This window comes from Alligator mississippiensis, chromosome 5 (assembly GCF_030867095.1).
Source record: "Alligator mississippiensis isolate rAllMis1 chromosome 5, rAllMis1, whole genome shotgun sequence".
Lineage (NCBI taxonomy): Eukaryota > Metazoa > Chordata > Crocodylia > Alligatoridae > Alligator > Alligator mississippiensis.
In genome coordinates, this window is record NC_081828.1 from 85,879,436 (window position 1) to 85,899,396 (window position 19,961).

Below are 19,961 nucleotides of genomic sequence, written 5' to 3' on the forward strand. Positions count from 1 at the left end.
GTTATGTCGCTGTAGCAACATGCTCCCTCGCTATAGCACATCACTATAGTGACACAGTGGCTAAAAATAACTGTGCGCTGTGTGGACTGCATAGTATGGGCTGTTACTTTTTGGAAGTACTAAATGACGATGCAGTAACAACGGCGCCATAGGGGCATGCGTAGATGCGCCCAGAGAATATCAGACCAGATAGGCCACTGGTCTAATCTATTACAGCAAACCGCATGTTCAACTGCCTCATACATGGGTACTGAATTGTTCTCCAATTTCACCTCACTGAAATTGTTACCAGGTTGAGGGCAGGTCTTTGTACCTTTGCCATGATGGTCTCTGGGGTGTGGCATACTCTCCCTACTGGAAATGCATCCCAGTCCATCATTCCCTCTTTCAAGATAAGTAATTTTTCAAAGATATTGCTCAACATTCGTGCTACTTGCCTGCCATATTTCTTGCCATCTAGCCTCCTTTCCCTGCTTCCCTCCCCCACTGATCGCCCCCTTAGATACTTTTGTCGTATAGATACATAAGTTATTTCATTATTATAATTTGACTATATGTCAAAATGTTTCTATCATGGATTGTACAGTGCCCTGAATATAACACATGTATTTAATTAATATTAGCTTATTACCTTTTATTAATTTAATATTAGTGGTATTATTATGTCTTATGGCTGTAATTTTCCTCACTTGAGAATTCTTGATTTGACTCTGCTCTGGTTCACTAGCTTGAGCAATTTGAGAAGGCCATTGTAAAATAAAAATGTCTCAGTGCCATCAGACAGCACTCCCTCAACTGAAAAAATGTGGTGTTTGTACATTTTGAGACAGTTTCTCAGACAGCCAGACAAGGTGACATTAAACAAATTGCGCTAATTACAACACAGTTTATGTAGCGAAATTTTACTGGCCTTCTAATGCTTGGCAGAAGCTGCCAATAACAAATGTTTCAGGAAAGAACATTTTGCATGTTAACTTTGCTCCTTGAGAGAGATGGAAATTTAGCCCACTGCTTTCCCCTGCACATGCCAAAGAGGCTAAATTAATAAAAAGGCTCTGTAATTATCAGGACAGGGATTTGACCCTACATCTTTCTGGACCTGACTATGCCCTGCTTTACACTGTGTGTAATTAGAACAAACACAAAACAGTACCACTCAGTCCTAGCCATATTTTGCATGCATTTTTTTGCCCAGATGAGGGTGACTACACCTTAGTAATTGAGGGAGGGGAGAGTCAGGCTCTTTGCCCTTTAGTTTTGTAAAAAGAGAGGAAAAAGCTAACAAGTGTCAGGAGCCTTCGTTCATTAAAGCAGGCAGAGCACTCCAGGCAAGGTTCTCACAGGTACTTGGACTCCACTCAATACTGCACCATGAAATCACTGTGTGTTCTGTAACTTAGTGGAATAATTGAGCAGCCAGGATCCCTGTACATTGCCCAGGACAATGATGGGTCTGTAAGCAGGTTGCCCAGCTGGCTGGGTTCTTCAAGCAGGTTTTGCTCTCTGAGGAGCTGTTCAGCCAGCCCGTAGGCAGATCTAGGATTTTGAAATGGGAGATGCAGATGGTGTGATGCATCGCTGTGCATAACAACACATTTTTCTCCAGTTGAAAAGAGTCCAGATGCTTTCCTAATATTCTAGGGGTCTGGGATTATATTATTCAGTGCAAGATCAAAACAAAACCAAATACAGTGTTATTGGCGTGTGCACTGAGTTACTATATTATAAATTAAGAACAAAAACACAACAAACTAGGCAAATAAAGTAATTAGAATTAAATGTACATCTGTACTCAGATTCATAAAATAAAATCTAACCTTGAATACCTTGACACTGTATCCACCATTTCACTAGAAGTTATATCCACATGTAAGTTAATATTCAATGGGGCCAGTCCATTGAGATACTCTTCACCCATTGCTGAATAAAGTCAAAGTTTCAATTTCTAGCAACCATGTTTTGTGATATTGTTTATTTGACAGTTGGGAGGGTTGTTGGACAAGGTGACTTGAAGACTGGTACTTGATCCCCAAAAGTGTATCCAACAGCTGTCCCAACTATATAGCTAGCCTAATAAACGTATTACAAAAAATCCTCGCCTCAAAAATAGTAAATAGTAACCTGACTCGGTAAGATCTATAAGGTGTGAATGTGTAACAAGCATTGCAGGAGTGTAGTGAAGAGGGCTGCAGAAACACATGCCTCTAGGAGTTCTTAAAGTATTGCCTTTAAGTTGAGCCGGGGCTGTCACTGCTGCTGCTGTTTGTGCAGCTGCAGCGGGCTAGGATTTGGAGCCCAGCTGGCCATGCACCTGGAAGAGCTGCACTCTGAAGAGCAGGTTTAGAACTCCCTACTGCTTAACCCATTCCCTTCAGTTTGCTGCTTCATTGTAGCAGCTGTGTTGACCATAGGGAGGGGAGTGGGGAAGATGGGATGGGCCCTTCTCTAGGGAGCTCCACTTAAGGCTCTGCCCCACTTACCCTATACCCTGCTGACTTCAGTGCCAGAAGTCTGCTTCCTTATGGCAGCACCTGCACTGGCCACTTGGAAGGAAGGGGGGAAAGAGGGATGGGAATTTCCTCCAGGGGTACCCTGGACACCTGCTGGGCTCCCCAATGCATACCTTGCCTCAGTGGTGCTCAGTCTTTATAGACTCAAAATTTCCAGATGTAAGAATTTAGGGGCACCTATTTCAAATAAATATAAATATAATATGAATATTATAACATAATCATTACATTATTATTTACTATCGTATTAATTGTATCCCTATATTACTGTAACCCTAGCAGCGGTGCTACCCACAGCCACGTCCAAATTTTCAGGGTCCTGGGGTATTAATAGGTCTCGGTCTACTCCCTCTTCGTCTACAGGCTGGGAGCACCACTCACTGGAGTGCTCTCCTGTGGACCTCCCTGCACTAGACCACACACTAAATAAATATTTACAATAATTTATTCTTTACAATTATAACTGAGAGAGGGACAAATTCAACATCTCATAAATAACAGACAATCTATTTTAAATGAGCTCAATAATAATCTATACCAGCAGATAAAGCAAATACTTATCATATAGCAAAAAACAATTTTGTTATCAACTTTTAACACTCAGGCAACTTATAACAGGTATGTACACTTAATCAGCCAGATCCCCACAGAATCACTCTGCCCACAGCAAAGTAGCCCACTGTGAAGTGGCTGCAGTTGAGCACCTGGGGAGCGGTGCTTGCTCTGCCTCAGAAGAGGTGTTGCAATGTTGTCATCTGGGCAGAAGATGGGGGTGCCTGTCAGGACTTCAGGTATGGCTGCTCTGGAGACCAGGGTTTCTTCCCTTTTCCAGTCTTCCCTGGATGTCTGCAATCAATCACAGCATTCCCAAATGCTTCCACAAGGCAGCTCCCTTGTGTTTGGTACCTGGAGTGCCGCTTCTCTGCTGTACTTTATTGAACTCTCTCCTGGAGCTCCCACACAGCCACAATTCCCTGCTACTTTCTTTAGCCAGAAAACCTCCTCTAGCAACCCCTGTCCCTGATTCCCTCCCAGTGACTCCCTGCACCCAAGGGACTTAAGAGTGGGGAAGAGAACCTGTTTGCAGAACCCCCGCTACTTTAGTAAAGGATACCAGGCAATCCTGGGTACTCATTAGTTCAGGGGTGAGCAATTATTTTGGGCAGAGGGCCGCTTACCCAATTTTGGCAAGCTGTCAAGGGCCTCATGGGTAGTCCCACCCCTTGACAGGTGCCCCACTCTCTGGTCACCATCTTGGGACCAATGTCCCAATGTCTTGGGACCAATGTCCCAGGGCCAGCACTGGCGGGGCCCAGAGCAGGGCGCAGGCTGGCAGGGTCTGTGGAGCCAGACTGGGCTGCACCAGCAGGCAGATTCATAGATGTTAGGGTCGGAAGAGACCTCAATAGATCATCGAGTCCGACCCCCTGCATAGGCAGGAAAGAGTGCTGGGTCTAGATGACCCCAGCTAGATGCATATCTAACTTCCTCTTGAAGACCCCCAGGGTAGGGGAGAGCACCACCTCCCTTGGGAGCCCGTTCCAGACCCTGGCCACTCAAACTGTGAAGAAGTTCTTCCTAATGTTCAGTCTAAATCTGCTCTCTGCTAGCTTGTGGCCATTATTTCTTGTAACCCCCGGGGACGCCTTGGTGAATAAAACCTCACCAATTCCCTTCTGTGCCCCCGTGATGAACTTATAGGCAGCCACAAGGTTGCCTCTCAACCTTCTCTTGCGGAGGCTGAAAAAGTCCAGGTTCTCTAGTCTCTCCTCATAGGGCTTGGTCTGCAGGCCCTTAACCATACAAGTGGCCCTTCTCTGGACCCTCTCCAGGTTCTCCGCATCCCTCTTGAAGTGCGGCACCCAGAATTGCATGCAGTACTCCAACTGTGGTCTGACCAGCGCCCGATAGAGGGGGAGTATCACCTCCTTGGATCTGTTCGTCATGCATCTGCTGATGCACGATAAAGTGCCATTAGCTTTTCTGATGGCTTTGTCACACTGCCGACTCATGTTCATCTTGGAGTCCACTAGGACTCCAAGATCCCTTTCCACTTCCATGCCACCCAGCAGGTCATTTCCTAGGCAGTAGGTGTACCGGACATTTTTCCTCCCTAGGTGCAGCACTTTGCATTTCTCCTTGTTGAACTGCATTCTGTTGTCTTCTGCCCACTTGTCCAAACTGTCCAGGTCTGCTTGCAGCTGTTCCCTGCCCTCCAGCGTGTCCACTTCTTCCCATAGCTTTGTGTCATCCGCAAACTTGGACAGAGTACACTTCACTCCCTCATCCAAGTCGTTGATGAAGACATTGAAGAGTATCAGTCCAAGGACTGAGCCCTGCGGGACCCCACTGCCCACACCCTTCCAGGTCGAAACCGACCCATCCACCACGACTCTCTGGGTGTGACCCTCTACCCAATTCACCACCCACCGGACTGTGTAGTCATCCAAGTCACAGCTTCTTAACTTGTTCACCAGTATGGGGTGGGATACCGTATCGAAGGCCTTCCTGAACTTTAAGTATATGACATCCACCCCTACTCCTGTGTCCAGGTGTTTCGTAACCTGGTCATAAAAAGATACTAGATTAGTCAGGCATGATCTGCCTGCTACGAACCCGTGCTGGTTTCCCCTCAGCATAATTTGTCCTGCCGGGCTCTCGCAAATGTGAGACTTGATAATTTTTTCAAAGACTTTGCCAAGGATGGAGGTGAGACTGACTGGCCTATAGTCGCCCGGGTCCTCCTTCCTCCCCTTCTTGAAAATGGGGACCACATTGGCCCTTTTCCAGTCCTCTCAGACTTGGCCCGTGCGCCATGAGTGTTCAAATATTCCCGCCAGTGGCTGTGCAATGACGTCGGCCGGTGCCTTCAGTACCCTCAGATGGAGCTCATCCGGGGCTGCCGACTTAAAGGCATCCAGTTCTTCCAAGTGACTCTGCATCATTTCAGGGTCTACGCATGGTAGTCTGGCGCCTTGCTGCTGCCTGTCTACAACCCCAGTGAGAGACTTGTCATGCCCCTCGCTTAGTAACACTGAGGCAAAGAACTCGTTGAGGAGTTCAGCCTTGTCCCCCCTGTCCGTCACCAATTGCTTCTGCCCATTTAGCAGGGGTCCTATTCCTCCCTGGGCCTTCCTTTTACTCCCTATATATCTAAAAAACAATTTCTTGTTATCCTTTACTTGGGATGCCATCCTCAGCTCCATGGTAGCTTTGGCCTGTCTAACTGCCTCCCTACAAGCATGAGCAGAGGAGGTATACTCCTCTTTGGTGATCTCTCCCTGTTTCCACTTTTTATGTGCTCCCCTTTTGGCCCATAGGCTGCCCTGGATTTCTCTGGTCAGGCAAGGAAGCCTCCTGGCCCCTTTCCCTCTTTTTCCTCGCATCGGGATTGTCTCCCTTTGTGCCCGAAGGATCATTTCCTTAAGGCACAGCCACCCTTCTTGGGCTCCCATTACTTCAAAATTCCTACTTTGCAGTGTGTCCTTGACTAATTGCCTGAGTTCATTGAAATCAACTTTCCTAAAGTCTAGCACTTTCACCCTACTAGTTACCTTACCCACTCGACGTCTTATGAAGAATTATATTATTAGGTGATCACTGTCCCCCAGATGGCTATCGATCTGTAGGTCCCCTACCATGTCATCCCCCGTTGCCAATACCAGATCCAGTAAGGCATTCCCCCTAGTGGGACCGTGTACCTCCTGTGTCAGGTGGAGGTCCTGTACACAGGATAGGAACCTGCGTGAGCGGTGGGACTTTGCTGTCTGCGTCTCCCAGCAGATGTCTGGGTAGTTTAGGTCCCCCATGACTACTGCTGTCTGGGTAGTTTAGGTCCCCCATGACTACCGCCAATGGGAGATGGGGGAGCTGGCCTGGCTCCATAGAGCCCCTGCCGGCCAGGACCCCGTACCCCAGCCACCCTGCTCTGGGTCCTGCTGGTGCTGGCCCTGGAACACCAGCACAGGCCCTGTGCCCCCTCCAGCCCCATGGTAAAGGTGGGAGGGCAGCACACAGCCTCACCCCCCTGCTCATCGGCAGGGAAGGAGCTGGTGTGGAGCATGGGGAAAAGCGCCCCCCGCCCCATGGCTGGCACTCCCTGCTGCAGCCTGCACAGAGCTATCCTGAGCAGGCACAGGCAGCCCCACTCAGCCTGCAAGTGACTGCAGTGCAGGGCACCAGCCACGGGGCGGGTGAGGGGCCGCTTTTCTTTAACCTGGCCCCACGCCGGCTATGGGCTCACCTGTCGGGACTGCACCATGGCAGCAGCAGCTGCAGCTCCCTGCTTGCCGCACCAGGCAGTGTTTGCTGCTGCTGCCCGCCTGAAGCTTGCATGCTGGGCAGCCCAGAGATGGTAGTGGTAGCCTCACCACAGTCTACCATGGAGTGAGCTCCAAGTGGGCAGCAGCAGCAAACACTGACCAGCACAGCAAGTGGGGGGGGGGGGAGCTGCAGCTGCTACTGCTGTGGTGCAGCCCCGATGGGCATGCCCAGAGCCAGCGTGGGGCCCAGGCTGGTAGCAGTGGTGGGTTACAAGCTGGTGCTGAGTGCAGGGCGGAAAAGCAGACCCTCCCCTGCCCCATGGCCGGCGCCCCGCACTGCAGCTGCTTGCAGCCCTCATGGGGCTACCTGTGCCTGCTCAGGACAGCCCCGTGTAGGCTGCGAGCAGTTGCAGCAGGGAGCACCAGCTGTGGGGCAGGCAAGGGGCTGCTTCCCCCCCCCCCCCCCGTGCTCCACACCAGCTCTTTCCCTGCCTTTCCCCACCCCCCCTTACCCGAGCTTCTCGTGCTGGAGCAGTCACATGGTCCCAGGCCAGAAGCCCCTTCTGGGGCTTCCAGCTAGGGGTGGGGGTGGGGGCAGGGGCAGGGCCAGGTAGGCCCTGCTGTTGTAGGAGCCCACTGGGCTTCCCCTGGGTCCTACTTCCCCTGGTTCCTGTCAAAAATGACAGGAACCAGGACAGATACATTTTAATTTTCAAAAAAATTTTAGGGGCCCTGCGGGCCAGATAGAATGGCCTTGCGGGCCGCCCAGCCCACAGGCCATATTTTGCCCACCCCTGCATTAGCTGGTGACTCCTCTGCCCTCAGTAGCAGCTCACTTAGCAACAATTCTTCTGCCAATCCTCTTAGATGCAATTGTCCTGGTAGCACGCCCCCCTCAGAAGCAGACCTTCTTAGCACAGCTTCAACTAGCCTTTCCCCAGCTAGGCTTTCAGCTGCCCACCCTGGAGTTACAGCTGTCCAGTCATATACAGGCATTCTGTGTGCACAGTCTGCTGCAGAACCTTGTCACAAGAGTGCAAACACCCTGATTGAGCTTGCAAGCTCTGAGGAAACCCTTCAGCACTTTTACATTACGATATAATATGAAATGTAATCTAAGTTTCACAGTAACCTCTTCAGGCTGCTCCCCCAGCTGTACATGGCCCCATGCAGCACCTGGACCTGGGTCAAGATCACTGCTAGAGACTGGGAGTCAGGGGGCCAATTTCTGGTCTTATTTACCCCCAGGGTGATTCCAGCTAAACTCTAGCTCAATGGCCAAATGCAGAGCCTGGGACACATCCTTGGCAGTGACCAGGTGCCAGGCTGAAAACATGTGGCACATGGGAGGCACTGAGGGGGTCCAAGAAGCAGGGATTGCAGATGACAACAGAATACATGAAGCTCAGGGAGGGGGAAAGAGGGAGAGGGACTGCCTCCCAGCCCCTGTCTGTCACTGAGTGAGCAAACACAACTTCTACTGTCACAGCCTCCCTTTCTGTGACTGAAACACCTCTTCCCCTTCCACGAGCCCTAGGAGCTTGCAAGAAGTAGGTGGATGAGCCAGGCTGAAAGGCCCAGCTTTGTGTCCATGTGTCCCCAGCCTGTCCCCCCACCCTGAGGGTTGAAAATCACTGCCCTATGCCCTTTAAATGTCTCTGTCCCCTCTCTCACCCCTCCACCATCCCACTTCTCTCCAGCCTGTCTCCCTTTAGTCCCACCTTGCTCTGAACAGTCAGGTTGGCTCAGCACAGCTGTTCAGTGGAAGAGAAACCAAAGCAGGGTGCATCTGCACCACTGCACCCACTCTAGATTTGCCCCTGAGCTAGCTCTCCCAAATAAAGTGCAGTCCTTGAGCAGCAAAGCAATGAACAAATAGACAAACAAAAAACAAACCTTTCTACCCTGTTCTGCACACTAGGAGGGAAACCCTTTGGCTCTGATTCCAGCACAGCAGCCTGGCTCCTCCTTGCTAACAAGCTTATTCTGTTCACAGATTGCCTCCTACTTACAAACTGTTCTCTCACTAGTTGCTGCCTTTCTGTTCTCAACCTGGGGTTTTAAGTTCCCAGGGGAACTCTCTCATTATCTAAATGCCCTGCATCTGAGCTTTCTCAATGGGGCTGCCTGTTCCTTCTTAAAGGGATAGACACTCTGCTACAGGAGGGTAGGCAAGGAAGAGGGCTATGGAAATAGACTGAGTAGCAAGCCACCTAAGTTAGCCCGGAGTAAAACGCAGAGCAAAACAATGTGCTTAACACCCTTAGCCTGGCCTGTTTCTGCTTGAGACCCTCTAACATGAGGATTTCAGCATCAAAGCCCAAGAATTAGGCCAGCTCAGTTTTCCTGTCCACAAAATAGCAGAGTGAGAGAAGTCTCTACAAAACAGCAAAATATCAGTGCTAAGGGCACTCGTCAGGGGTGTGGGAGATACAGGCTCCAATCCTGATGTTCCTAATCAGACATAGTGCATAAGGCCGTGTGTATACGAAACAAGACACTTTAAAGCAAACTAAATGCTTTTGCACCGCTTTAATGGTGTTTAATGGTGTTAGTGTTTGCACGCCTCAGTGGCATATTGCACATTAATTCCAGCCACTGTAGGAAATTCAGGAGCATAATGCACCTTAAATGACTTGGGACGCAGTAAACTAAAACTCCAAGAAAAGCAGCGAGCCTGATCTTTCCCCCCCTGGAGCCTGCCTGCCTGAGCTGCATGGGGCCCCGGTGCTTCCCTCCATGGCCACAGTGTCCCCTGGGACCACCCCAGCCGGGTGCCTGCAGGCGGTTGCCACCTGTGGTGGGGGGTGCCTCTGCTGGAGAAGGAAGCACCAGCCCCCTCCCCCGCAGTTCAGGGACCACTCCTCCTGTCAGCAGCTTGCCCTCCCCTCCCCCCAGAGAGGCAGGCAAGTCAGTGGGGTTTGTGCACGACTTGGGGGTTTAATCAGCCCTAAATTGAAGTGATTTTTTTTTTAAATCCACCGCTTCAATTAGGGCCCCTGTTTTGTCTACACCTGCCCTAAAACCACACCTGGGACTTTCTTGCCCACCAGGATGGGTGCACATTCAGTTTCTTCAGTTGGAGCTATTCTACTTTGTATAAATTATTCAATATCTGTTAGGCCAGAGAGAGTCAAATGTGGTCTCTCACCCTTACTGCATTTTATGTGTGAGGCACACAAAGTGTGGAGTAGGAAAGCAGGAGTAGGAGCTCGAAACAAATATCGATTTGTTTATAGAGAAGTGGAACAGACCCAGCAGGAGAGCTTCAGAGAGACCCACTTCAGACTGGCAAGGAGTCTGGTTGTCAGAACACTTATGCTGCATGTGGGTTCAAGTCCCCGCTCTAAAATGAGCACAGCAAGGATTGAAATCTAGTTCTACATAGCACTGAGAAGTGTCATCACAATAAGAGTGCTCTCTTTCTCTAACAGAGACCACCCCCCCTCCTCTATCCCTTGTGTTCTTTACCTCCTACACACTCTTTCTCTTGCTCTCTCATGTGTACACATGCGCACACACACACAATTTGTGTCTTTCAAGGAGAAGCAAGCCTCTGGCATGTTGCCTGCACCTGAGGGATTTGGTAATTAATAAAGAGTTCCTTAGACAAGACTAGAAAAGGGCAGTAGAGAGAAGAATTTGCATGAGGCATCTCTTTACACCTGCAACTGTATCAATGGCTATACAAATAAATCCCTTACATTTTGCTGCTAATGTTGCTTTCCCCTGAACCCAGGAACCCACCACACAGTCTCTTTGTAGACTGTAATTGTATCCCATGCATTTTGCTCAGTTGTGCCTAATTGAGGAGGGCTTTATTTTAATCTGTAAATCATTGCTCAGATCAACTAACATGCTAAGCAATATCTCATCCAGCTGAGAAACAAACTGAAACATGGAGTCAGGTTCCATGGACAGTAAGTGAGGTCTCTACAGGTGGGATATACATATAAGTCTGCAGCTATAAATGGAAGCACTGTAGCTAAGAAACCCAGTACTTCTTTATTTGTGCCACTGCCACCACAAGCCAGTTCCTCTGGTTTTGCCTCCTTTATGAGCAAAGGCAGACAGGGAACCTCTTTCTAGCAAGATTCCTTTAACTGCCATAGCCAGGTGAAGGGAATGGGGAGGTTTCAAGTTCAAGGTGGGTAAGATGATTTCAAGGTGGTTTCAAGGTGCCCCAAACTCACCAGCAGTAGAAGCTGCCATCAGGGTCACTGGGCCCTCCTGGCAGAGCCCTCCCCCCCTGCATAGCATGGGGCCGTGGGGGGTAGCGGGGACCTGCCCTGCCCACCTGGCACCTGCACTGCCACTGCCCCATCACGTGGGTGCAGCCTGGGTCTGCAGGGCACCATGTGGCTCCATGCACTGTCAGGCAGCTGGGGCCACTGCGGCTGTCACCCAGGGCCTGGCACCACTCAGCCCAAGTGCCCCAGCTGCCTGATGGCAGTTGCTACTGCTGGCAAGTGTGGGTTTTTTGGGGATTTCTTTGAAGTGCTGGGAGGCTGGGGCTGGGTGGGGCAGCCATCGGGGGCCTGGGAGTGCAAGCGGGGCGTGGGGCTGGGCAGGGCAGCCATTGGGGGGGCTTCAGGAGCCAACAGGGCATGGGGCTAGGTGGGGTAGCAATCCGGGGCAGCTGGGGGAGAAAGCCAGGGTGAGGCACATGGGCCATGCAGGGGGAAAGTGGTAGCCCCTGCGGGGGCCATGTGGTCCCTGTTGGGGGGGCTGATGTGGGGGGGGCGGGCTGTGGCCCCTGTTGGGGGGTAGTCTGTGAGCTGTGGGAGGGGCTGTGCCCTGTGAGGGGCAGGGGACCCACCCTGCCTGAGCACACCCCCCTCACAGTCCCCCTATGATCCATCCACATACCCGATGGTCTTCCTCCATCTCTCCACAGCCACCCACATCCCCCCACCCCTCTTCCCACCTCACTTCTGGAAACCCTACATCCCCCCCAGCACACATCCTGTGTGCCCAGCTACCAGACAGGATGAAACCTGCTGGCAGGATCTGTGGCTGTAGGGGCAACTATCCTCACATCCTGATTAGTGAAGGGGTCAGGGGGAGCTCTAACTGCTCTATAGTGAGAAAACCAAAGACAAACAGCAAAACATATAGGTATTTAGAATTCATTTTATTATTATGATACAGACACTGGTAGGCTTCCAAATTACTTTAACATTGTAGATATATCAATAAAACATTGCCCAACTGATCATTGTCTCTCTGTCTCTTGCTCTCTCTTGTTCTCTCTATATAGTGGTCTTTTGTTTAATTGTGCAGGAACATGGATTTCGGGGTATTTTATAGAGTGACTTTGGGAATTTTTTATAAGGGATTTTTCAGTTTTCAAATAGGAAACAGCAGAATTCCTGCTAGGGAGGCAACTGGCAGGACCCAGGCAGAGGAGCCTGCTCAGAGCTGACACCTTGAACCCAGCTGGAGGTGGCTGACCTGCTGGCCAACTGGGGCCAGGAGGACATGATTTGACAGTTCAAAGCAGGCCACCACACCCAGAACATCTTCCGGGCAACAGCTGCCCAGGTGGCTGGGCAGGAGGCACACATGGCAGTTGTGCTCCACAAAGGCCAACTCTGTAGGCACAGCTGGCCCAGAGGCGCAGATGCCTGTACTGGCCATGCAGTCCCAATCTGGGTCTGGCATGTGTGCAGCAGGTCACAGTCAGGTAGCAGTCCTCACTGCCAGACTGCTGCAGTGGGTAAAGGGTACAGGGAACTCTCAGGGATGCTGCAGCAGTCCAGCTGGCACAAGGGGTAGTGTCCCCAGATACCAACTGGCTGGGCCTCAGAAGTTCCTGAGAGTGAGTAGCCCTGAGCTAGTTGCTAGGGCAGCTTTTTGTACTGATGGGGCCAGGACAGGGCAGCTTTTTACACTGCTGGAGACAGCATAGGTGCTGGCCCCAGGCTCTTGCTCTCCCTGGCTGCAGATCCAGGAGCAGCCAGGCAGGGTTATTTTGCCCTAAGTGGCACAATTTGCCCCACACTAAAGTGCATGTCCAGGCACGTGCGCTGAGGCAAAAAGCCCTGGCTCAAATTTGCACCGTTTCTACTTGAGCTGCTGCAAGTGCACATGCCTGCATGTGTGTATGCACCCATAGGGACTATTCAAGGGACCATTTAATGTGTCTGGATCTTTCACTTTTCAAAATCACTTGTGGGTCCCTCATTAAAGTCTGTGACCATGATACACCCGATAGATCTTGGTCCTGAGCTTCAGCGTCCGGAAATTAATTTAGAATAAAAAACATCCTCTCACAATTCTTAGAATGCAGCAGAGGGGGTAGGTTATAACAATCTGCATTGTGTGCAAGGAAATATATCAACTATGCCCTAATAGAAAAACACCTTTTCTCAAACATGGAATACATTAATTGACACTTTTTAATGACATTCTGCTATTCCACTAGAAAAAAAGCAATTTGTCTGAATAGCTCAGTTGCCTAAACCAAGCCCCAGTATGTGCAGCATTGTCTATGGCACAGTGACGGTATCAGCTAAAGATGAGAGAAAAGAAAGAAAATGCTTCTTTTCAGAGAAGCTCATTCTGAACTGAAACCATCAAAAATGTTTAATTTTATTTTCCTGTTTTCATGTTCCTTTGACCTAAACCAGCAATTATGACTGTGAAAAATATTTGCCAGTAAGAAGAATCTATAGCTTACAGGATGGATATAGTCAACAAACTAGTCATAGACTAGATTCACAGGGTCTAATTCTGTTCCAGCTATGTGTCTAAGTGAACCTAGGCATCTGAGGAAATAATTATATTTCACTGCATCAATGACACTGATGCAGGTTTTAGGCACCTAAGTCTCCCAGTGACATTCTATTTCAGCTCATGTAATGGCCTGAATCACATATATACACCTACTTCCTTAAAACAGATGCAGTTTTCCCCTATGACACTAGATTTGTCTCCATTGGAAATGCTTTGTGTGGCATGGAGCCTCTCCAGGGGTGGCTGTGAAGCCCCTTGAGTCCTTGACTTTGATATATATGCACCCAAATCCTTTCATGGCCATGGTTCCTAACCTTTGGTGGCCCAGTGAAGAACAATTCTGAACAAATTGACCTTTGCTCTGCCTATCAACCCAAAGAAATGTGTACCTGTGGAAGGCACAAGCCAAGGATAGCCATGCTATGAATTGTTCAAAAAGGTGCAACCTGAGACCTTTAGCACAAAAGCCTTAATTTAGGAAATCACTTAAACTGCTCATACTTAAATGCTCTGTTGAACTATGGCCCAACAGCACAGGCCTCTAGCAAGAGACACTTATATGCACTGGGTTCCATTTCCTTCTTCCCAGGTCTGGCAGGTAACATTATTTATCTTCTGTCCTCTTCATCAAGGCTGGAGTCCAGATATGTTCTGAGTATAATTTGCTGTCTGAGTTTAATTCGTTGGCCCATGGTGGATTTATCACTCCTTCCTTACAGTTTATGGTCTGTAGGATGGTTTAGTTCCATGCTCTGGGGCTCCATCCATTTGACCATTGTAAACTCAGGTGGCCAGAGAAGCGATTGAGTATTCCTTAGTCCTTTCAGCTTTTTCTCCTGGACAAAGAAAACTTTGCATACCAGAGGCAAAACAGCCCAGGAGTGGGCCTTTCCCAAAATATTGTTCTTTCTTCCATCAAGAAACAAAGAACTGGGTAGCATGTTTTGTCAGCAAAGAATTCATGACGAGCATTACTGTTGCAACCTCTGTCTTTTTCCACTTGGATGGAAAAAGGCCCTGAAGTCGTGGACAAAAAGCAGCAGATTTTCCTCGAAGTCTGTGGCTAATTAGTCATAAAGAAGAAATGCAATCTGTCAGGACAGCAGAGAGGGATTTAAAAGAATGTACCTTTGTAGCCCTAATTTAATGCACTTCAACAGTGGATAAAAGAATTACAGGACTCTGTGCAGGGGGGGTCACGTCAAGAGAAAGAAAGAGAAAAGGCAATTCCTGATTTTCCTTTGACACTTCAGCGAGGAACCTGGCTGTGCTTGATATGCTTGATGCACACACATGTAGATGGATAATTGCTGGGTTAGGAATGTGAAATAGCAGCACATGGGTATGATTCAAAGGAACAAGCAGATGCATGGGGGAAAAAAAACAAGCCAGCCTTGGGCAAACTATTGCTTTATGCTAAATGGATCATATAGTCACTGCTGGAAATTGTCCTCACCCTCATTTTGTAAAACATAAATAAATAGAAAGAGTTAGGTTGTTCCTCCACAAATACAACCATGTGTATTCTCCATTCAGCACTGCATAAGGATGTATATCAACCTGTGCATATTCAGAGTTCTGATGTAACCTATGGCTTTGTAACCTATGGATTTGGGTGCCATCCTGCCATATTGAATTTCCTGGCAAGTCAGTCAATTCATGTCAGGCCTAAGTTAACTAAATTTAACCTCCTTCCTGAGAATTCTTAGTCCTTGCCACCATTCAAGGCAGGGATGGAACATTCATTAATCTTCACTACACCCATCTCTGCAATACGACACGCTCCCTTCTAGCCTTTGCTAGCCAGAACTACCTGCCTCCAAACTATAGGATGGTCCTTTGTCTCTGTAACCACACATATAAGTCTTGCACAAACATTGCAGCCAGCCCACCTGTCTCTGAAAACACACTGTGGGGCTTTGTGTTTGTTGTCTCATAGTTATCCCGTCTTAAATGTGCTCCCTGAGAACTCATTTGGTGATCAGTGAGCTAAATTGGGTTTCTCATTTCTTCAACACCATCCTCTGTGATAAATGCCATGCCAGTCAAATTCCACTGTCAGTTACACATGTGTAACCCCATCACTTGGCATTTATAACCCAGTAACCTGTGCAGGCTCACCACCACCAGTGGGCTTGCAGAGCTATAATAGATTGGCCTCATCATTCTTGCTAAAGCACAAGAGTAGAAATCAGTTCCCTCCCTTTCTGTCTTACATAAGAGTGGCAAACTGATACATGCCAGGGTGGTTCTGAGTCTCCACTGATGTAAGTTGCCCATGAAGTTATACTTCAGTGGAACACTATCAGTATTTTAGGACTGGGCCCGGAAGTTTAACTGTGTATTTTTCCCTTCTTGTTTTTGTATGCATCGTCTTCCTTCTGGCTTTGTTCTGACCCATGTTGATTGAGGCAAAATAAATCTAAGGGAACCAGCCAAACTCACAGAAATCCAAAAACAAATCAGAGAGGTGCCTGCAAGATTTTTGCTTCTCATTCGATTGCTCTGTTACACCCCATCTCCCCTTTGTGTGCCCAAGCCATAATTTTTTTCCATTTTCATGTCCCTGTTTCATACCAACAAAATGAACGTTACATTTTATGTTACAAAAATCACAACTACATAATCAGGTTAAGAAAATAATTGACGGAACCTGGATATATGCTATGGAATGAAACACAATACTAAAATGCTTCCTTGGCTCATTGGAGATGTTTGGCTTATTTGCTATGTCATTGTTTCTTACAAATAATTTTTAGGGAGAGATGCTTCTGAGAATGAAATGAACCTGCTGCTGCTGCTCCAAGACTGATATGTAAATTTACCGACCACGAATACAACCTTTGCTCACTGATGTTAATAAAAAATGAATATCTTCTTCATCTATTCAAAAGAAAAAGCTGAATCCAGGCAAGTAGATTCTTTGTAGCACTACAAGACAATAGCAGCAGAGGTGGAAAAATTCTTGCCCTGGTTGTACATCAGTAGCACAGCTTCATACATACACTTCATTTTTTTAGTCAGAAACTTTTCATCCTATCTGTAAAAGAAAAAAAAAAGAAAGAAAAATCCTTGATGCTGCCTCTTTGTCTCATTCTCTGAAGTCTAAAAGAAATTTCCTAGTAACCATCATTTCATTTTTTCCATGTCTTGGTGTTTTCAAAAATATATAAAAAGCCCAGTTGCACTCACCCTTTTGTCTCATCCCCAAGTCTCCTAAGCAGAACTCCCTTTTTCTTTCTTTGTTTAAGTATTGAAGCTGGATCTTTAATCTCTAACTTTCCCTGTCACATCTTGTTTGTCCAGCTCTGACATTTAAATTGAGATCTCTAATCCTGTGCATGTCCCTTATTAAAATGTAATCCAGATTGCTGATATCCTTGAGATTTTTTGGATACTTTCTTGATCCCCTAGCTTCTAAGGAATCAGATATTTTAGCATTAACTTCAATGCTGGCAGGCACAAGGTTCAAATCCCTTCATATGTTCCTCAAATTGAGCTCCATCTAAGTGGCAATTCACCCAATGGATTATGCAACCATAAATAGACTTTTCTCTGTGACTGTAGGGGAAAGGACTGGAATCAATGGCCTCAAGCTGCAGTAGAGGAAATTTAGGTTGAAGATAATGAAAAACTTTTTGACTATGAGGGTGGTCAAGTATTGGAACAAGCTACATAGAGAAGCTATGTAATGAATCTCCATCCCTGGAAATTTTCAATGTTGTAGCTGTGATGGTCCAGGAATTATATGAAAAGCAAGGATTTTGGGGTGATATCTTCCATTGGATCAAGTGCATGATTGGGCTCAAGTTAGACAAGCTTTCAACTTTATCCCAGTTACACAGTTGGTCCAATAAAAAAATATCACCTAAGAAAATCCTTGCCTCTCGCAAGTGTGTGTTAGACAGCCATTTGATTGAGATGGTTTAGTCTGAGATAATTCTGCCCTGAACAGGGGACTAGATTAGATGACTTCCTGACGTTTCTTCGATCCCTACTTTTCTATGATCCCATGAACCATAGGGAAGCAGCAGAAACAAGACTCGAAGTGGATAAAGGGTTAATCATCTTTTGAAAGGGGCATTCTGCTTCATTTGTTTTCAGGTCAGTGGCATGTATCTGACCACAGGACCAACCTTTACGATATAGGAACAGGCAAATGTCGGAGGGAGCATGGTCAGTTAGGAGGATTCTACCATATGGTGTGGACATATCCCAGAATTAAACTGATTTGGAAGAAAGTTGGAGACATACTAAGGGAAATAACAGATGCCAACTATCAGATAACCCCTTTGTGTTCCTACGGAGCCTTCCAGATAACTCTGTAACATATGTGCCATAGGGAACCAATCACTCATCTTCTAAAACAGAGGTTCCCAAACTGTGGTACATATACCCCATGGGGGTATGCAAGACATCCCTGGGGGGTATATTGGAGAAATTGTGTAACAGTGGATTTAATTTTCATTATAATAATAATTGGCATTTAAGGGGTTAAAATATAAAATGTATGCTGGTAGGGATACGCAGGCAGCTGGCAAATCTGGAAGGGAGTATGCAGTAAGAAAAAGTTTGGGAACCTCTGTTCTAGAGGCAGAAAGAATGACAATCACAAAAGCCTGAAAGAAAAGTGACATTGCTAAAATCACTGACTGGTTTCCAAAAGATTAGAAAGCTTTAGTAATGGAAAAGTTGTCCTATCAAGTCAGAGTTCAACAGCAGAGAAGGCAAAAAGATGTTTGCTTGGAAATTTGATAGAAATGTTTGGAATTTGCTAAAAAAATAAATCTTTTTCTGCCTCCAAACCAGAAAATTTGAGAAACCTTTTTGAACATTGAAGTGCAAGATCTACAAGTGACCATTTAAGAATGATATATAGAATACATTTAAAAATTAAAAGCAGAAATGAGAAGAAGATGATGAGACATGGGTTTATGCAGTGTCATAAGGAAAAGTAGGGGGTGAATTATTGTACAGGGATGAAGAAACACAGGGGCCTGGCATCAAAAGAAACATTGAGGAACTGTTGGAGACTTGGGGAAGGAACACAAGACTTCTGTGGACACTGACCTGGTGGTAGCACTGGTGAGAGAACATTATGTCCATCTTGTGTATATTTTGGGGGGGTGTTATATCTGTTAATAAATTAAGCAAATTAATATATTATGTTTTTTATTTTGTTTTCTTAAAAAGAAAGGAATTTTAATCCCTAGAGCATGGCTGGGCAAAATATGGCCTGGGGCCCAGATCTGACCTGCCAACTGATTGGATCTGGCCCACAGGTGAGCACCTGCTGATTGACTGCATGTGGCCTGCCCATGCCATGCTCCTGCTAGCACCGCCGGGCGGCTGTGTCCTGGCCCTAGCCAGCACACACATTTTCCTGGCAGGGCTGCTGCCACAACCACCCGGGTACTCCTCAGCAACCCCTGCCTCCAGCAGCTCCACTTCCTTCTGCCTCTGCTGTGCTTGCTCTGCTTCAGGTCACACGGGGAAGCACCACACACCCAACCACACCCAGGGAGCCAGCTTCTCCCCTGCCTGGCTAGGCATGTGGGGCCTGGTATGCATCCCCACAGCTGCTGCTTCTTCCCCACATTTCATGCTGCTTGGAGTGACACAGCAGAGGTAGGAAAAGGAGCAGAAGGAGCCCGTGGAGGTGCGGGGAGTTGAACAGTACCCAGGTAGCAGAGGCAGCAGTCCTGTCAGGAAGCTGCATGCTAGCTAGGGACAGAGGCTGGGGCTGGGGCTGGGGCTGGGATGGTGCTGTCTGGTGGGAGTAGGGTGGTTGCCTGCAGGAGCATGACGTGGGATGCCCTGGGCAGAAGTGGGTGGGTCTCGGCCTCATGCGGAGTGCTGCGGGGGCAGTCATAGGCTGGATGTAGAGGGGCATGGACCTCACCTGCACCACACCACCCAGGTGAGCTCTGCTGTACGTGCCCCCTGCCTACCCGTCCTCCCTTCCCACTCCCGGCCAGCTCCTGGGACCTAGCATGTGGGAATCCCCTACACACTCACACACCCTCTCATGCACACACACACGCACACATACCCCTCCCCACACACCCAACACATATACCTAAGCCCTCACATAGCCTCCCCCGTCCCCACAGACACCCTATACATGCCATACCCCCCCCACACACACCCCTCACTCCCCCCACTCCCTTTTTCACTGCATACAAGAGTAAGACTTTATTTGGAGCTATCATGCAATCACCTCTATATATACTAGGCAAAAAACATAAATCAGGACAAAATTAAAAAAAAATAAATTATGTTATAGTAGATATCTGATTTTAATTTTAGCATATGATTTGTTTTTTATGTATAATTTGTTAAAATGATATCTTCTGAAAGAATTTATGTATGTGGTCCTGAACAGCTTATTAAAACTTGTTAAATGGCCCACCAACTGCAAGTAATTTCCTACCCCTGCCCTAGAGTTTAG